Raw genomic sequence first — 17,158 nt, 5'->3', positions numbered from 1 at the left:
CTGTTATCTGTGGGATTGTGAGATTGATTTAATTTATGCTGTGTGCTACTGTTAGCACACAGCATAAATTAGCAGGGATCGCTGGTTCAACGTCTTTCGATAACGCATATTACTCGAGAACTGCTATTGAAGAAATAAACTTACCAAGCAGCACGAGGTAACAGCAGTACGAGAATCAACAAAAGATATAATCGCTCAAACGTTTGTCTGTATACCTACAAACGGTGGTCCTGAGTTTTTCAATTTATTTCCTGATTAATGTCGCTCGACTATTGTTTAGTTCAGAGATCACTACGTATTATTTATCTATGAAAGGAAAAAAACCGGAACACGTAACAATTATTACGATGGATTTATTCCGTTAACTGTATCGTTATTGTTGCTATCGGCATCACAATAACAATCATAATTGTCGTTATCAATAATATAATTATCGTGTTTTTAGAAATAGGGTCTTATTTTACTATCGGAGCTCTATCTATTTTACTATCGGAGCTGGAAATGGTTTTCCGCGGAAGACCCCAGTCTCTTGTTAAGGATGCATTCGTGATAGCGCCTTCAATTTTTCGCAGAATTGTGGAAACTAACAGAGATAGTATACACAATAATACACAATGGGTGTATACAAAATAATGATTAATTGGGTGCTTGTTTGGCTGTCATAGAATCTACATATATTAGTCTATGTTGTCAAGTCATAGATAAAAGACATTATCTGACGAATTTGGATGTCAGTATCTATAATCGTCTATTGGTCCGCAAAGAAGATCACAGATCAGATAAAATTTACGCCGAAGCCATGCGCAGTGTAAACGATCGTTTCTTTGGAACAAACCAACACCCTCATGCCTGTCATGCTCGTGACGCCCTATTTTACGCTTTTACTTGTTGTTCGTGAGCATTTATCCAGCCCCCCTTGTTATGTCTTAGAAGCTTATTCAAAAAAAAAAAAAAAAAAATAGCTAAAATTTAGCACTACATATACTATACAAAAAAAAGGAATATTGCTGCGATTTGACAAAGAAAACGGGCTAATCGACTTAGTTTAAACGAGTCGTTGTATAGGCCCTCTAGTAGACGCCGAAGATTTTCACTTCGTGTCACCGGAATAGTGTCCTAACCAGATCGCAACATGGAGTCAGCAGGAGTATACATCGCTATGAAGCTGCACTCGCCGCGATTCACACAAGAATCTGTAGGAGTGATCTGTGAAGGCGTTCTCGTCGAGGTAGGAAAAAATTTCATATCGTTTGAACGATTCGAATTAATCCGTGCATACAATTGAGCCCTGGGGACGGAGGTCGGCCAATTGCTATAACGGTGTAAAGGTATCCTACACAGCCATTCCCAGCAACGGTGGAGTGGCGTGCGAGACGTCGCAAAGTAAGGGAAAAATTTTATCACTATGTATGAAATAAGGAAATACGGAATGGGAACATCTTATAGAAAAAATATAATCTTCTCCTGACTCGACAAACGAGGACACACGTCGTCCCTATCTAGTAAAAGATGACTCGTGAGTACTGCAAACGCACATACGAACGAAAATGAAGGAAGGGGTGGTCTTACCTATTTCGCAATTTGGCATTGACAAATAGTCGATACGAATTCAATTACTGCTGCGTTTAGAGGCAAGTCTAGGATAATATATTAATGACTTCAGCGTTTGTATTATATGCATTCAGTTGTGTACGGTATGAATAACATTATCTTTAAAAATGGCCTGTAAACGAATGAAACTAGAAACAAGGTTAAGGAATAAACGTTTTTCAGCTTCGTAGCTGTGCGCTCCATCAGTTACCCGGGGGGAATCGACAATATATGTTATCCGATCAGAACCTTCAAAGACTATTAAGTAGTAGTTTTTTGGTTATTATGATGAAAACCAAGTTTGATATTCCACTTATATCATAATCACGTATACATGTTCTTAGCTGATGCCGCTCGATTAGGTCATCTCAGCTTGGCCTTAAAGATACTAGTTGCGTATGTGGATATCTGCAGATTCAAATGCCGTTTCGACCACTACCTTCAGAATTTCTTTGGTATCTTCTGAGATCAAATCTTTGCGGAGGAAGTTCTTTACATATATATAGTCACCGATCGCGGAAAAACTGCTGCCGTGCGCGTGACGCTTACCAAAGCGTGAAGCCTCATATTTCTATACATACATTCAGTATTGTTCAGCCTTCGGTGACATGTTACTAAAAACCATGCGATTACCAAGGCACCTTGTATTCCTTTCTTGTGGTTCCGTACTTTCAACTAGGTTAGGATCGCAAGTAAATCGTCATGGTTCGCGTAGGTAAATCTCCCTTCGTCCATAGTCGATTTCGCTGATGCCCGCCAAGTGCCGGGATAAATTTTGCACTTTTCCAACCTTAAACACCGAAGTTAATTCGTGCTCATTAATAATAATAACAGCTCCCTTCAAATCCGCTTTTCTTTAACTTGTTAGACATAAACGTCATGGCCCGATCCATTCGTTCCTAATCTAACCTAACCTTCTAGATTAGTCAAGTCAGACGACATCACCAAATGGCACTGCTACCTTGCCGCTTAAGGACAAAAACCGACCGTCCTCGGATGTTAACATTTGGTTCAACAAATCCAAATGGCAATGAACACAGCTTTTCGACTTCTGCTGTGCTATTTCTACCAAGTGCTATATGGCGGTACGCTGACTTAAATAGGTGAATAGTTATTGCAAATGGAGACAACCACGTAAATACAAAGACGCCGCTGTTATTACTACTGGCGCCACCGCTACGAGAGAGGTTCACAGGGCGGACTTGAGCAGACGATTATTTTGAATATTTTTAAGCACATACACGTGTAGCTTTTCCATGCTTATATTCTCTGAACAAAATTTACAAGTAAGTCACAGATGCGATGTCAAATGTATTCCGCTCCTTGAAAACAATTGCACCTGGCGAGTTACATTTCTAGCATTGCTGCTAATTGACTGCAAAGACGAAGTGAAGCTTTTCCGTAAATTAAAATAACATTATTCTTTATGTGATTTTATTTTAACTTATGGAATATTTAATTCGCAGGCCACAGCGCCAGACTCTTAAGACAGATTATTTGACTGCTTATTTCATCAATTTTCGGTGTACCATCGGTATTTGGATGTATGTCCATATTTCAATCCATAAATTCGATTCAAGAACCAAGCATCTTGTTTTTGTTTTTTGCTCTTTTTTTTTTCATACTAGTAACACGTATTATAATTTGTTTTATAATCCCTCCGTGAGTTATTTGTCAGCTTACAGACACACACAAACTACGACATACACATGTGTGTTATATGCAAGATTCCTGCGTGATACCGAAATCACTTGAGCTGCTCTCTGTCATCCATATCATGACCACCATCTGCGTTGAGAGGAATTCCCTAAAGATATTTTTATACAAAAGAAAGGTTGATATCCTAAGGTCTGTTTCTTCTCCGACAACTTTAGTTGTTTTTTTGTGAAGACCCTTTCACTTTCAGCCGTTTATCCGATCGTTTGTATCCATGTCGAATTGTCGTGCAGGGCCGCTATCAAAGCGAGTCAGTTAGAAGTATAGGCTACAAGTTTCATTTAGAAATGTAGCTAGAAAAAAGAAAACGGAAATCCTTACCTGTTCGTCTTCTTTTGACTTGAAGCCGTAAAACGAAGCAACGGAGCTTTGCAAAATCGGCGCTCAGAAAAGAACGTTTTATCTCAATTTTTTTGGATCGACGGAGGCTCTCCGCCCTTTTAGCTTCTCTCCAAATGGTTTGAGATACATCACTAGTCGATGCAACCGTAGCGTGAGCATTGGCACTACCACCACTGAAGCCGAACGTTAATTGTGACCAGAACGAGAAGCGGCAGTGATGAAAAAGGATCCTAGTAAGGAGGGAGATGGTTAACAAAAAATAGTACCAAACGTAGAAATTAGAACAATTGAAATAATCAGCATTTATTCGAAATTATACCTGTCGGATAAATGTACAGTTTTGTTAATGCGGCATAAAACAGTCTGCGGTAATTCAGAGTCTACTAAGCACGACCTTTACAGGCAATGGTTTTTCTACTAACTCTAAGGAATTATACATAGAAGGAGTGTATAACAGGTTTAGCCGAAGTTTCATATCAAACGCTCTCACTTCAATCCTATGGAACTACGATGGATTTTGAATCCATAATACAGCAAGGACGACGTCCAGTGTTAAAAACAATGATGTACAGAACGACCTGTAGGGATGAATCAATGTGCTAGTCCTTAATGGGTTTGTTTGTTCACAAAACCCACTTGGGTTATAGTCTTATATCAGCCGCTGTCTATACTAATGTAAATTCACATATGTGCACCATTATTGAATAATAGTAATAAGCAAAGGTAGACGCAATTTCTCGTAGGCGTCATTCATCAAAAATAATTTGTGATAAACGAGTAATCAGAAAAAGAGGGTGCAAAAATTACTTTTTATATAGGATTCAACACAATGTCAACTATTCATAATAAATAATCTCCAGCAACTGACATTAAAATATCTAAAACGTCTATACTTTGTAAAAAATACAAGTATTTTAGCTTTTTTACGTAAGATTCTTATTATAAGAGCGTGCCTTTTTATGTGTGTACGTGTGCCTGCTACCTTACGACTTCCAATTTGATGCGCCTGGAATTTATCATAGCATTGACTACGATTATAAGATTTACAACTTGAATTGCAGAAACCAATCGTCTCTTAAAGGCCATACTTAACAGGACAAAACGATTACAGGCCTTCGTCTCCATAAAACCAAGAGAATCTTATAAGAGACGGAGGAAGGTCGCTTACTCGTAGTTGGTAGAGAAGGTAGCGTTTCTACATGCCAAATTACCAAGTCAATGGCAGACAAAAAGGAACGAATGCGATAACAGGCAAGGCAATGGTAGCCCGTCATGAGTTGGCATTGTTCGTCTACGGAGGGGTTACGCCCTACCGGTAAATTACCTTGCCTCTCGCTGGTCAATCGTGATCAAAGACTCGGACGATCAGGCTAATCAATCCGGCTACTGGACATTGACGAAACGCTACTTCTGTTGGTGTTGCTATTATCTCTGTTGTATAAGAGCGCTAACCTTACGATCTCATTCGTACGATCGTCGTCTTCACGCAACATTTCTGCCAACCGTTTCTCCTTGCCAGAAATTCCTGGCCATCGTAGTTTGCTGTCGTGCAGTCCGACCAAACAGCCTCATCTGGCTCAAAAAGGGGGCGAGGGGGCTTCGTTGTCCTGACCACGTTGATTTTTTCGTTTTGTCCTCTTCTCCTTACGCGGGCGACATTGCTGCGTTGATAGCGAGGTCTTAAAACCAGCAGCGTCTATGCTACTGCTGGTATTGTCGCCATGGTGACCCCTCTCCTTTCCCCAGGAACGGCCCCGCGACTACTGCAACTCGTTGCTATTCTACCTCTTTGCTGCAGTCTAATGCTTGCCAACTCGCCAAAGCCTCTTGCCTCGCCCCCTATTACTGAACGAACTTCTAGTGTTCGCTCTATCCTAGTCAGCGATCAAGATCACTGCTGCGATCCAAAGGACAGAGGTAGCAATAGCGGTCGGTAGCTATGCCGACGAAAGACCAACTCTGACGGCCAACCCTGATGGTTGGCCATCAGGGTTGGCCTGAGCTAATATAGATGTCGAGCTATAGCAGGAGCAGTACCTACGGCAGCAAGCTGAAAGCAACCGAAATAAGCCAAACAACAAACACGAGCTTATAGGTATCGTGGTTGGCATAACGACACTGTGGTGAGAGAACGACCAGAGGAATCTCTACGGTGTTTCTGCTCCTTACTTGCGCATACCTTGAAATCAACCAGCCAACACTCTTACCATAGGCATTCGGTATTTCCGGGCGCACGTACATAGACAACGCCAGAAGGAGAGCAAGTTCAATTCGAACAAAATGACAATGCAAGGAAATAATGGGTGTATATGTGACAGCGAGGCTTAATAGCTATTATTGCTACCTTAAGTCCGTTCAAGTCAGACGATTTCTGCCTGGGCTGTCTCATCAGTAATAACACGGCGGCTGACACGAACTGTCGACCCGCACAGAACATCGCACTTCTGCACCAGCTAACGAAGAAGACTCAGGCAGGTCCGTGGCCCACGGATAGCGATTGCAGACACGAAAAAAACCCTTGAAAGAAGTGGAGTTCGATTAATAGAACTGGTAAGTTTCACGCAGACAGGTTGACGATTGCAAAACCTTTAAATTTTACGACGGTTATATGAAAGAAATATTTAGAGCAAATGTGCAAGCTAAACTAGTTTCATATTTCAGTAGAGTTGAGTGGTAAACATCATCGCTATTGGTGTTACTTGGGGTAAGCTACACTGCTCATTAAGCTAGAGAGAAACTACGTATTATGCCTACCGCTCATAGATCGATGAACTGAGAAATCATGACCTGGGTAAGAAGCGTGGCCTGGGTCAAGGTCGTTTCGAACTATGTTGAAGGCCAACTTTAAATGTATTAGAAAAAAATACACTGTTGTTAGATTTGCACGGATCGAATGTAAGTAGCGAGTAAACTGATATCTGTAATTAGAATAATGTCAATGATCACTGGGTTTTAAGTGGAAATTTGGCGCAGAACATTGTGCTTTCAAGATCAATGCCCTACCAGCTTGAGTGCGACAACAACGATATCTAACAAACTTGTGATAAAAATGCAACAGAGGTAATATGGCTCCGAGAGATGATTACGATATATTAGTATCAGTTGGTGCGTAGAAGCTAAAATGGATTGCCCAATTTCTGCAGTTCGTATACTACTCACTACTTTCATGTATAGCCTGAGATTTTCAAAGGCAAACTACTCACTTCGCTGAAACAGGTACACTACCCATCCCATTACAACACCTGGTGCCTCACCCCTCATTAATCCGGTTGGGCATTCTGCAAAGCTTCATTAGCTGGCGTATTACCTGCGGTAAATGAGTTCCTTACTTTTCTGGCTGAGCTAAGTAGACTCAAAAATGTGAGGCGTCACCTATTTGCCTTATACCATATATTCATTACGATCGAATTCAACACATATGAGAAACTAGTTGCGTATAATTTATTTTTTCTAAGGACGCAAGGCTTCGTGGTTATAATGCTACCTCTGAGCGATCACAGACGAAGTAGCCACGAATAATTGCATTAGCCCAAGAGCGAATTTTCGCCTATTTGGAACTGAGTCGCAAAGTATAACTTTGTGGACAAACTTAGGGCAACCATAAGCTGATGCAAGCAAAAATTGATATCTATCTGGGGTGATGTATAACCATATCCCGATTGAGCAAAGACGTTCCATAACAATCTGAATAGCCGTGACCATTTATAGCATTACAGATTCACTGTATAATAATATCAAGCACAGACGGCATCTCGCATTTTTTGCAAGGGTCGATTTCTATTTAGGGATTTATTTTTGACGACTCGTTTATGTTGACCCTGTCACGAACCTTTACATTTACAATGATCAGCTCATTAGACGTTAACACAGTACACAGAATTTCGGAAGCCAAAGCGATATATATATACACAGATTTCGGTCAAGCTCTATTCATTCATCCATCCACACGGTTTTTTTAGTGCATGGTCTTTCCTATCTGCCGAGTATGCTCACTTGAGGCAACTGCCGACAGTTACGTCACGACTGAGAACAGAAGGAGAGTTTTTTTCTGTGTTCCTTTCAGCCCACGGCACTGGCCTATAATCCGGTCGGACCATGCGTGGACCCTTTAGATGGTCGACTTCCCGACTTGCTTACCCACTACAAGTCGCTTCTATCCCTTTATATTATCCATGGTATTCGTGATGTAGTGTCTGGACAGGGAACTACTTTAGTTGCCTTCTGCCTGTAGCCAGACAGGCGTTACCCTGTTAGCCTTCTTTATAGAAGCGGCATCTTAAAGTATAGCAAGGACAGTTGCAAGCCTAGGACGGGACCCTCGGCAAGGAAGATGCAGTAAGCCGCTATCGTTGTGCTGGTAAGTGGCCATAGGACACGGTTGGCCAGTGGCAAGTCTGTATATCCAAGAGATAAGCTAAGTCAACACAAATGGTTCAGCTAAAGCAACGGTCAATATTGGCAAGGCTTTAGCTTGCTGAGATCACATTGGGCTATTCGGAACCCGAATAGAGCATGTAGTCCTCATCGGTAAGTAGAGGCTGTCGCAAACCAATCCTTTTATATTATCACGCTTATGGGAAAGAAGGCTGCGTGTTGCCTATAAGAGTATGCTGGCCAATAAATAATTCCGATGGAACGACCAATCGATGAATGTACTATATGGGTGAAGAACCCAGTTGATTCACTTATCCAGAAAGCATTACTACTAGTACGTTGAACGTCGTTTCCACTACGTGAGCTGTTTGGTTTGAGCTAATGCAAGCAGTCTATGCTTCTATTCTCCATCCTGAATAGTTACGAGTAACTCTACAGTAACCATAACGTATACACTGATTATTATCACATCGGAACGATTTCCATAGCTGGAAATAAGTTAGATTTAAGTGTATACCGCATAATTTTTTTTGTCGTCTAATAAATGAATCGGCATGAAGACGCGCCAACGAAAAATACCAAAAAGTCGTTCGTCGGCCTTTCCCTTACACTTCTTGCTTTCCCCTAATTTAAATTGCTGTGGACAGTTAGACGGTGAATAAGATGACTGAACGTAGTATTTTAACTCGTTTGCCGGTTCGTTCTATAAAGATGTTCATTATCGAGAATCGAACAAAATGTTCCGAGTACACATCAGGCACCGCCGTTCCATCAGACGACTAGCTCCCAGCACGAAACAAAACCGGATTCGGATCTAGACCGCTACGTACTCTCAAGGTGACCAGGCATATATGTTACCCTTTAAGGTATCACATTAAGGACTCGTTACCTAGTATCTAGTAATTCGATGTAAAAGAGGAACATTATTTACTAATAGATTTATTCACTGTTGCTGTCATTTCGGAAGTCGTAGCTTAATTAGTACCTTAAATAAGAAATCGCATGGAAACTTTAATTATTGTATCGTAATTGTGAATGTTAAATAAAGTAAGTAAGGAACCAAAAGCACAATCAAATTGTTTGTAGTTACAGCACGTGCACCTATAACAGGTTCCATTATAGCAGATAGCTTGCATCGACGATTCATACTCTGGTAGAAAAAAAAACATGGTAAAAAATTTCTGCAGCTGAATAGCGCCTCATTGTTCATGCAGTAACCAGCCGTCCTTTTGTTTCTATCTATCTACTGTATGCGATGTTATTTAAATATAAATTATTTTCATTTAGCCGATAAATTAGAAAAGAAAGATAAAGCCAAAGAAGGTGATAGATCTAATGCAGTCGAAAAAAATGAACGGCATTAACCGTCCAGTCACGAGGGGCCGGCCTCTAATGCGAATGAAAGATGACTCGTTTAATTTTTTAATGTCACATTTCATGTACAAACAGGGGCGTATTAAGTCGGTAAGCCCACGCAATTAAGTTATATAATGTTTCGAAATTACCGGTGCTGCCTTATCTGAGCATTCTTTAAAACGGCCGACAATTCCCAAAATGGTTTTTAAACATAAGCCACCTCACATGTCCCCAGTTTCAATAAATAAATACGGTACCACTGAAAGATCCCGAAAATAAGCACAAGCGATACCCATGCACTATTTTGAATTACGAATAAGTAGCTATTTGATTGTGTCATCCCCAAAATGCCACTCGTCACGCTAACGCGCCCCATTGCTCCGAGTATCAACATTTTCATGTTTCTAGCTAGCCTCTCGAGACCTACCTGTTCGGCCTAAAGACAACGAGCATCCCTCGCATTCTCGTGCTCTGAACTGTTCGGCGTTCGTAGTCCTTGTTTGAGATCGTTAGTAACGACACGGCGCAATTACCTCAAGAGGCCACACAGCTGAAAGCCTAAGAAGCTAAAGCTTAGAAGCTGCGCTGTCTCAAATTTTCTCTAGCAAAAATAGGATATTTTTTAAAACAGATATTCTAATCGTTGCTTACAGGGCAGAAAATAGATATTTCCGTACCGGATTCACTATATAAATTGCACGCTTTACGACAGTTTTCAACATAAGATTAAATGGTTGGGTTCAGGACAACCCTCCATATCAATATACTAAGTCGTAACGTTGGCGGTACAGCAAAAGGCCGCACAAGGTGAGCATGTCGTACAACGATGCTTGACCTCATGTGGCTTTGGCGACCCAGAAAGTTCTGGGGGTCTTGAATGGAATATTTTTTTACGCCGTATTTAAGCCTCAGGCCTTGTTCTATCTATATCTATGAGAAATTATTTGGTATTCAAAGGAAAAAAATAAAACAGGCTGGCTATAAATGAATCGGCCCAAGTAGTGCCTTCCTCGTTGGCCAAGGAGCCTGTTCGTTATCCGAAAGATAGCGGACGCGAATGATCTAACTTTAGTACTAAAAGTTAGTTTCCTACAGGAAATTAGTTGAAAAATAAATTCCCTTTGCGTCTTGAGGTTAAGCTTTTAGTCTTCATTATTATTTCGAATTTACAATTTACAGACAACTTTTATGCTTTTTTTTTCAAGCACATTTCTAAGGTAACCCTACAAAGGAACCTCGCTGCGTGATCGCAGTAAAATATGAATTTGACTACCAAGATTATGAATTCGTGCACAGAATTGTTAAATATGAGCAAACTAAATGGTAAAAAAAAATAAATGAATAAAGTACCAATTTATGGCTTCCTGTTCGAAAGATAGCTTCGCAAAAACGAGGCCCAGTTTACCGTCTCCATGTTCTCACGTTTTGTGCCTAATGTGATACTTAAAAACCTAGATGTTCCATTTTACTTAAGAAAAATGTTTGGGAATATGCTGGCTCAAATTTGAGGACCCGCATTGACGAATCCTTTTTAATCATACGGTTAGTACTAGGTACAAAGATAACACATAGGCCATAACATAAAATGTTTTTGCAATTTTCAAAAAATGAACGACATCGGCCGGTTCCTGGTTATCCAAAATAGTAAACGACATAACTAAATACATTGATGTTACTTGTAAACGATTGGAGTTTAATTATTACAGAACATTTTAAGGCTGTGTCCAGCTTACGAATACCCGGCCGTAGCTTGCGAGTCTATGCACTGTGCTCAGTTATAGTTAAATATAAAGTAATCTATGCAATAGAATAGGTTTCATTCGAATCTGCCAGGAGGCGGCCACGCGGGTGCCTAATAAATCTTAGGTTCTCTATTTAATTCTTATGGAGCTTATAGCGATATATTATTTCGAATGTATTTTTTCTCTTGCCGGTTAGGCAATATACCCTGTGCCGGTTGTCATCTCTCTGAAATGAGCACTGAATTTTATATATAGTTCAGCTGAATATCAGATAATTATATTAATTCATGAAAGCCCTGAGAGCCCTACAACTGAAAAGAGCAACAGGCACAATATCCTAAACCGAACGAAAATTAGGCAGGCAAAACTGACGTCTGAAAGGCACATTTTTAGGGAACGCGCGCCAAGTAATAGCCATATGGTGTAATATAAGGTTGGCCACAACGAGCTCCATATATACCACTGATGTGTTGCTTCATCGAACCTTCTCCGGTTGGGAATTTTGTCATAGGCTCTTACGTCCACGTGCCTAGCAATGCGCTTATAAAGGAATCCTTCGGATATATTCTTATAAATCTTAACACGCAGTTTTCTAATAAAGCACAAATCATAATATGGAGATGTGGAAACGGTATGCAACATATTCAACCTTCTTCATGGCGTCCCATCCCAACATTCGTTGGAAACCTTCTCTGTGAATGAAGCTCATCTGACATAAAACACCAAAGGTAATTGAATGTCAGTTATTGCTTATTTTATTTGTTATATTAGGAGCATAGCGATGATTCGGGTTGCATGCATTATCTGCAACAAGATTGATCTTTATAAAAACAATTCAGAGTAAATGTACGAGGGCTGACTGGCACTTAATCCGGCGGTCAGCGAGGTGGATACCGAACTATTCCGCTGTGGAAAAAGAATCGAAGGACGTTGCAATGTTCCCATAGCAAATTTTAATTCCAGCTGTGCATTTGTCCCTTCCAAACCATAGTTTTTCGTACTTTGAGTTGTTGAGGAAACAACGCCGGGAGCAACCGATAGCAACTGGGCTCTAAGTATCATCGCACCAGCGTTCACGAAGTGTATATACAAGCATACATACTTACCTGTAAACATGAGGGAAAGCCTACATTTTGAGGCTTGCCGCAAAGTGGACATTTGCAAATATTATACGCATATCATTCTGAAGCATTTTGTGTCACTTTTGGTTGATAATACGTTCACGCCTCGTGACACGCTCGTAAAAACAGAATTCCTAAATGAGCTCCGCAATGATCTTTCCCTGGAATAAAGCATGTCATAAAGATGGTGTACATATATCAGTGTCGCACTGGTAGAGCCTCGTGTAGGGAAGCAAGTTCAGCAGATTCCTTGTGGGAGATTTGACCACAAATTTTGCCTATAGCAGGTCGGTATTGCGTGTCATAAAGAACTTATATATATTTATATCATTGTGTGATTAGATACTGTGATGGGATACTGTATAATATTCACCTATTTCAATGACGCATAACACTTTATATAATATTAATAACGAAATGTATTATATTTCTCTAAAAGGAAGCCTTAACCTAGGCCAGCTGTGCCCGTCTTTTGGCTAAAATGGAAATAAAATATTTTCAGTAGCATAAAACTAATGGCAAAATATTCCTACAACATAAGCAGTATATGCGATAAAAACTACGTATTACTAGACCTGTGAATATTAATCTAGATAAAGTTGCACAGATAAGAGCAGATATGTAAGTCTGTGAAAGAAAAAAGCCAATGAGTGCTTGACAATTCTTCGGCTAGAAGAAGACACGATGTTCTCTTGGCTGGAAATGCTTAAAACTGCTTGAAATCCGTTTGAAACTTGTAGAAGGTTTGGCACAAGCGATACGGCGAGAGGTTTCACCTCCGATTGCTTATTGCATTTAGCTGAACAGAATCGTACAAACGCTTATCTGAGTATTTCACGGTATCTGAAGTATACTATTGTATAAGGCTGGGACTCAATGACCTGAATTTTATAACACTGGATCTTAGATGCATTTATGAGTTCTGCAAAAAATCCCGTTTCATACCACCAATAAAATGCAATGAGTATCGCCCTGCGCTTGATCGAATATTACAAGCTTCTCGATGTTGTTACCTTACGACGAGAATTTACACAACCGTAACACAAGCGCGAAGTCCAGCTAACTTTCACAACCTGATCAAATTAGCTTAGCTTCGTCTTTCTTCTTTTCTTGTTGCTCTTCGGATCAAATTTTGCGAGTCTATCTTGCGATCGATGTCTATGTAGTTCGGCATGAAGGAAGACGGCTCTTTCCAGTGCTCCTTGGTCCTTTCAAGCCTTCACTCTGGAATCGAAGCTACAAGGTTATCGATAGCATTACTTTAGGTTAAATGACAGATCGGCTCTTTCAGATTACTTCTTCTCCGTGCTTTTTGCGGCGAATCAAATCTAATCGCTCTATGACTGAAAAAAAGAAAAAATGTCAGCGGTAAGGAGTGTGTGTGTGTGTGCGGGGGAGAAGAGTAAAAAGAAAGAATAAACAGAAGAGGATAGGGCGATGGAATTAAGAGCGGATTCGGGCTTTTGCTCTTTCATACCGTCATAACAGCCTGCTGACATTTGCAGTGACTCGCTAATTCCGCTGGCCAAAATTACCTCTTCCCTGAATTTTCTTTTGTGTGTACGCTGCCCAGTATTGTCGCACCTTTTCCACTGGGAATGAGATAAAGGGAACAGTTTGTTTTGCCTCACAGACCCATTTGTTCCTCTTCGAGCCTAATTCAGGTACATTCGTAGCCTGGCCAATCTGGAATCTCGGAGTCGTCCCGGAATTCCAGGACACTGCCATAATCGAAGTAACCGAAACTGCACCGAAGGCTGCAAGATTTATGGGCTGGGACGAAATATCGTTCACTATATTATTTAATGGTCTAAATCTTTGGCACATTGTTGTTGCTATGTATGCGTCCTAATTCAGTGTCAGGCGGAGTGGTCATGACATTTTCCGGGCGAGATGTATTGTTGAATTGTCATCCAGTCTATAGAGAACCCCGCACAAGTGTGTGTTTCTGTACTCTGGTAAAGAATAGCCGACAGAATTTGAAGAATCTATACTACTTTATTTACCGTTGTCCAATGTAACAATCTAATAACATTGCATATAATAATGGGTGCTTGCTTCATACAGACCACACCAAGGTTTCGCTCATTCAAACTACATCCAAAAGTTTACGTCATGCGTCTTTCTGCGCGTCTATTGAGCAACGTTGAATCCATTAATCTGTCAGTATTTTAGATATACAGTACAGACTGCAGAGATGCGACTTGTGCTGACAATATACTCCGCTTGCCTCTTTCCTTCATCACCTCGTCTGTATTTCCTGTAGTATACTAGAGCTGAATTCACAACAAATATACGATCCTTCTGGCACATACTAGCGCGAAACGAGACAGTGGCAAAAAGTGGACCGGCACGCTTTGCTCTCTAGTTTTACCTGACAGTTTCGTATATCGTCATCTAGGCACCGTGAGCTGCTACTATCAGACGTTTGGCCACTGAATATGCTGTCCTTCGCGAGTTAAAGTCATGAAAAAAGAAATCCGTGGTGCGGAGTCAACACGCAGATGGAAACGAATGAAGGTTCAAGGGTTTTGTGTGCCAGGTATAAAAGAGGAAGAGGAGAGAAGAAAGACTTGGTAAAAATGAGTTATTCTTTCTGTCGCTCATTTTCAGACGAGGTTACCCTCTGGCCGACTAGGTCCACTGGCGATACGGCTATGACACCGACGCCACAGTAGGCACCATGGCCGGCAGCAGAGTACTGAGCAATACTGTGGCCTAAGAGGCTCGACAAACCTTCAGTGTTGAAGGCCTAACGCTCTTCCTACCCTTCCGTGTTTTTTTCGGTGTTCTTCGAAATCAGTCTCGAACAGAGTCTGTTGAAGCCACTGGCTCGCAGTCATAGAGTGCACTCAAAAGGATTCGCGGATTCGGCCGACGTACTAGTAGCAGAAGTGACTGCAATTGCGGCCACAATGGCTCCGTATTTCAATATCCAAAAGGATCAGAGAACCTATTTAACTCGTGTCTCGTTCATTAGACCTTTGACGTTCAAGGTTAATAATTCAAGATTCTTGTAACTGTTCAAAGTTATTAGAAGTTGTTTTCTTTTATGATGCCTGTAGGCCGCCACCGCCGCAGCTATCGACTTGTAAACCCCTCACATGAAGGACGCCGTACTAATCCGACACAAAGAGATTAACTTCGAGACTAACGCTGGCCGCGCCACTCGGGGTCCGTGTGCTCTTTCGATTAGGGCTTTCTCAGCTTGCACGTCGGCCACAGGCGCCTCGGCTCCTTTTTTAAAGCTGGCGCCTTTTCACCGTCGAGGTACCGAATATTGACCAGCCACCGATGGCCGGTTGCTATTGTCCGGCAGTCAAGTCGTGGCTTGTCAGTGGGAAACTCTCTCGATCTCGCACTATCTTTTCTCACATGTCCGAGGTTTTCTTTTGAATTTTTACTTCTACCATTTGTCCTTTAAGGTCCTCGCGGCATTGCAGGTCACTCATAGCAGAGTCTCGTTCGAGGCGGAAAAGGAGCCGCTATTGCCCCTGCTTCCAGCGTCCTCGCCCGTGCAAATGTAATGACGGCGGTGGTCCGGCGCGACACCGATGATGACGGTAACACAGAACGAGAAATGAAAGAACGAAGGAGACCTGACTAGCAATTCTCGAACCGCCAAACTGCGATGAGCGATTTGGCTCCCAAACGGTTGGCGAGATGTGATTTGTGTTTTGCTCTGAGCCCATCATTTGTAACGAAACAGAGAACCACTGGACGATCAGTCGGAAGCGTTCATTCAGGTAGACAGTCATTCTCACCTGACTCAGCGATAAGTCTTACTTCGGTACGTTGAGCTTTGGCGCCTAATCGTCAACCTGTTCGTGTATATTCAAAGAAAGAAGTAGGTGGAACGCATAACGAGGCAAACATCATTGGTGGTGATGTCTACTGTGAAAGGAGAGAAACGCAGAAGAAAAAAGCGTGGAAGCTTTTTGAACGTAGCTAACCGTCATAGGAATACGCAAGCGAGAAAAAGAGAGAGTAAGCTATTTCTATTTATAGTAAAGAATAAGTCAGACATTCTTAAAAAGAGATTCAGTGTGTTTAATGATGTCAACAAATAACAAGGACAAAATCGAGGGGATCGTCTACGGCCATCCAACGGCACTTGTCCTGAAGGGAAGAACAGTGCCACATATTACTGTATTTATCTCATACAATAATAACTGCTGAGTATATTGTCCCCACTTGGTGGGGATCTTCCTGGCACGAATCATCAATTTATTATTACATTTCTGCTATTTTTTTTTAAGGATCCACACTTCTTTCAATGACTGTACAAGGAGTCATCTTTAGAACTATTCGTGTGTTCTCCTGTTTCTTAAATTGCTTACCCAAAGCTAATGAACACAAACGACGTGTCATATAAATATCTGTTTTTACAACGCGCTTAGTTATTTCCTTGAATAATGCTTTATGGGGTGCAAGGCATACTCGTATCTACTAATACTAGCGAAATTTTTTAATGAATACCGAAGCCCGTTTCACACAACTTTGCGTCGTGCTCCTCCTGCTCGATTTTCCAGCGACTTCTACCGACACTGCGTACAAGTCAGAGACACTAGGCACACTTCTATTGAAACGCCAGAGCTGGATCCATAGTTTATTAGCTACCAACGAAGTGACGCTCGGTATCATCTTTTGGCAAAAAAACCATCTGGCATTTACAGGTCGTACATACATAATTAGTATAAGCGATCGCGGCTTCGCCTTTCCATGAGAACGTTTATGGTAACGTTGCAAGAAATAGGCACACACACAATTTGTATGCAAGTAGAAAATAAAAATCATAGATTACAGTATCCATCATTTGCGGCATTAGGAGTCAAACTCAAGAGTATCCCTTCCTCTTTTGAATGGATTTATGCGACACTAGGGAACGTAATGCGCAGTTGTACTTATTGTGTTACT

At 41.2% G+C, this 17,158-nt stretch overlaps 1 long non-coding RNA gene across 2 annotated transcripts in view; it reads right to left on the bottom strand.

The window, feature by feature from the left end:
• Nucleotides 1-366: 366 nt before the first annotated feature.
• Nucleotides 367-17,158, bottom strand: part of LOC147755761 (uncharacterized) — a 29,243-nt gene continuing 12,451 nt past the window's right edge. The window contains exons 4-8 of one of the 2 annotated variants that reach the window (XR_015326748.1): nucleotides 13,255-13,477; nucleotides 12,227-12,402; nucleotides 9,806-9,936; nucleotides 3,628-3,878; nucleotides 367-2,380 (exon numbers count right to left, since the gene is read on the bottom strand). This is a non-coding gene — a long non-coding RNA (uncharacterized LOC147755761). Of the gene's footprint in view, nucleotides 3,879-9,805; nucleotides 9,937-12,226; nucleotides 12,403-13,254; nucleotides 13,478-17,158 lie in introns of both variants that reach the window. The other variant, XR_015326747.1, reaches the window with a different exon arrangement.

Source organism: Varroa destructor, unplaced genomic scaffold, assembly GCF_002443255.2.
Source record: "Varroa destructor unplaced genomic scaffold, Vdes_3.0 BEIS01000004.1, whole genome shotgun sequence".
NCBI classification, from domain to species: Eukaryota; Metazoa; Arthropoda; class Arachnida; order Mesostigmata; family Varroidae; genus Varroa; species Varroa destructor.
Note: the sequence above shows the minus strand (reverse complement) of the source record. Positions and strands in the feature narration are given on the sequence as shown.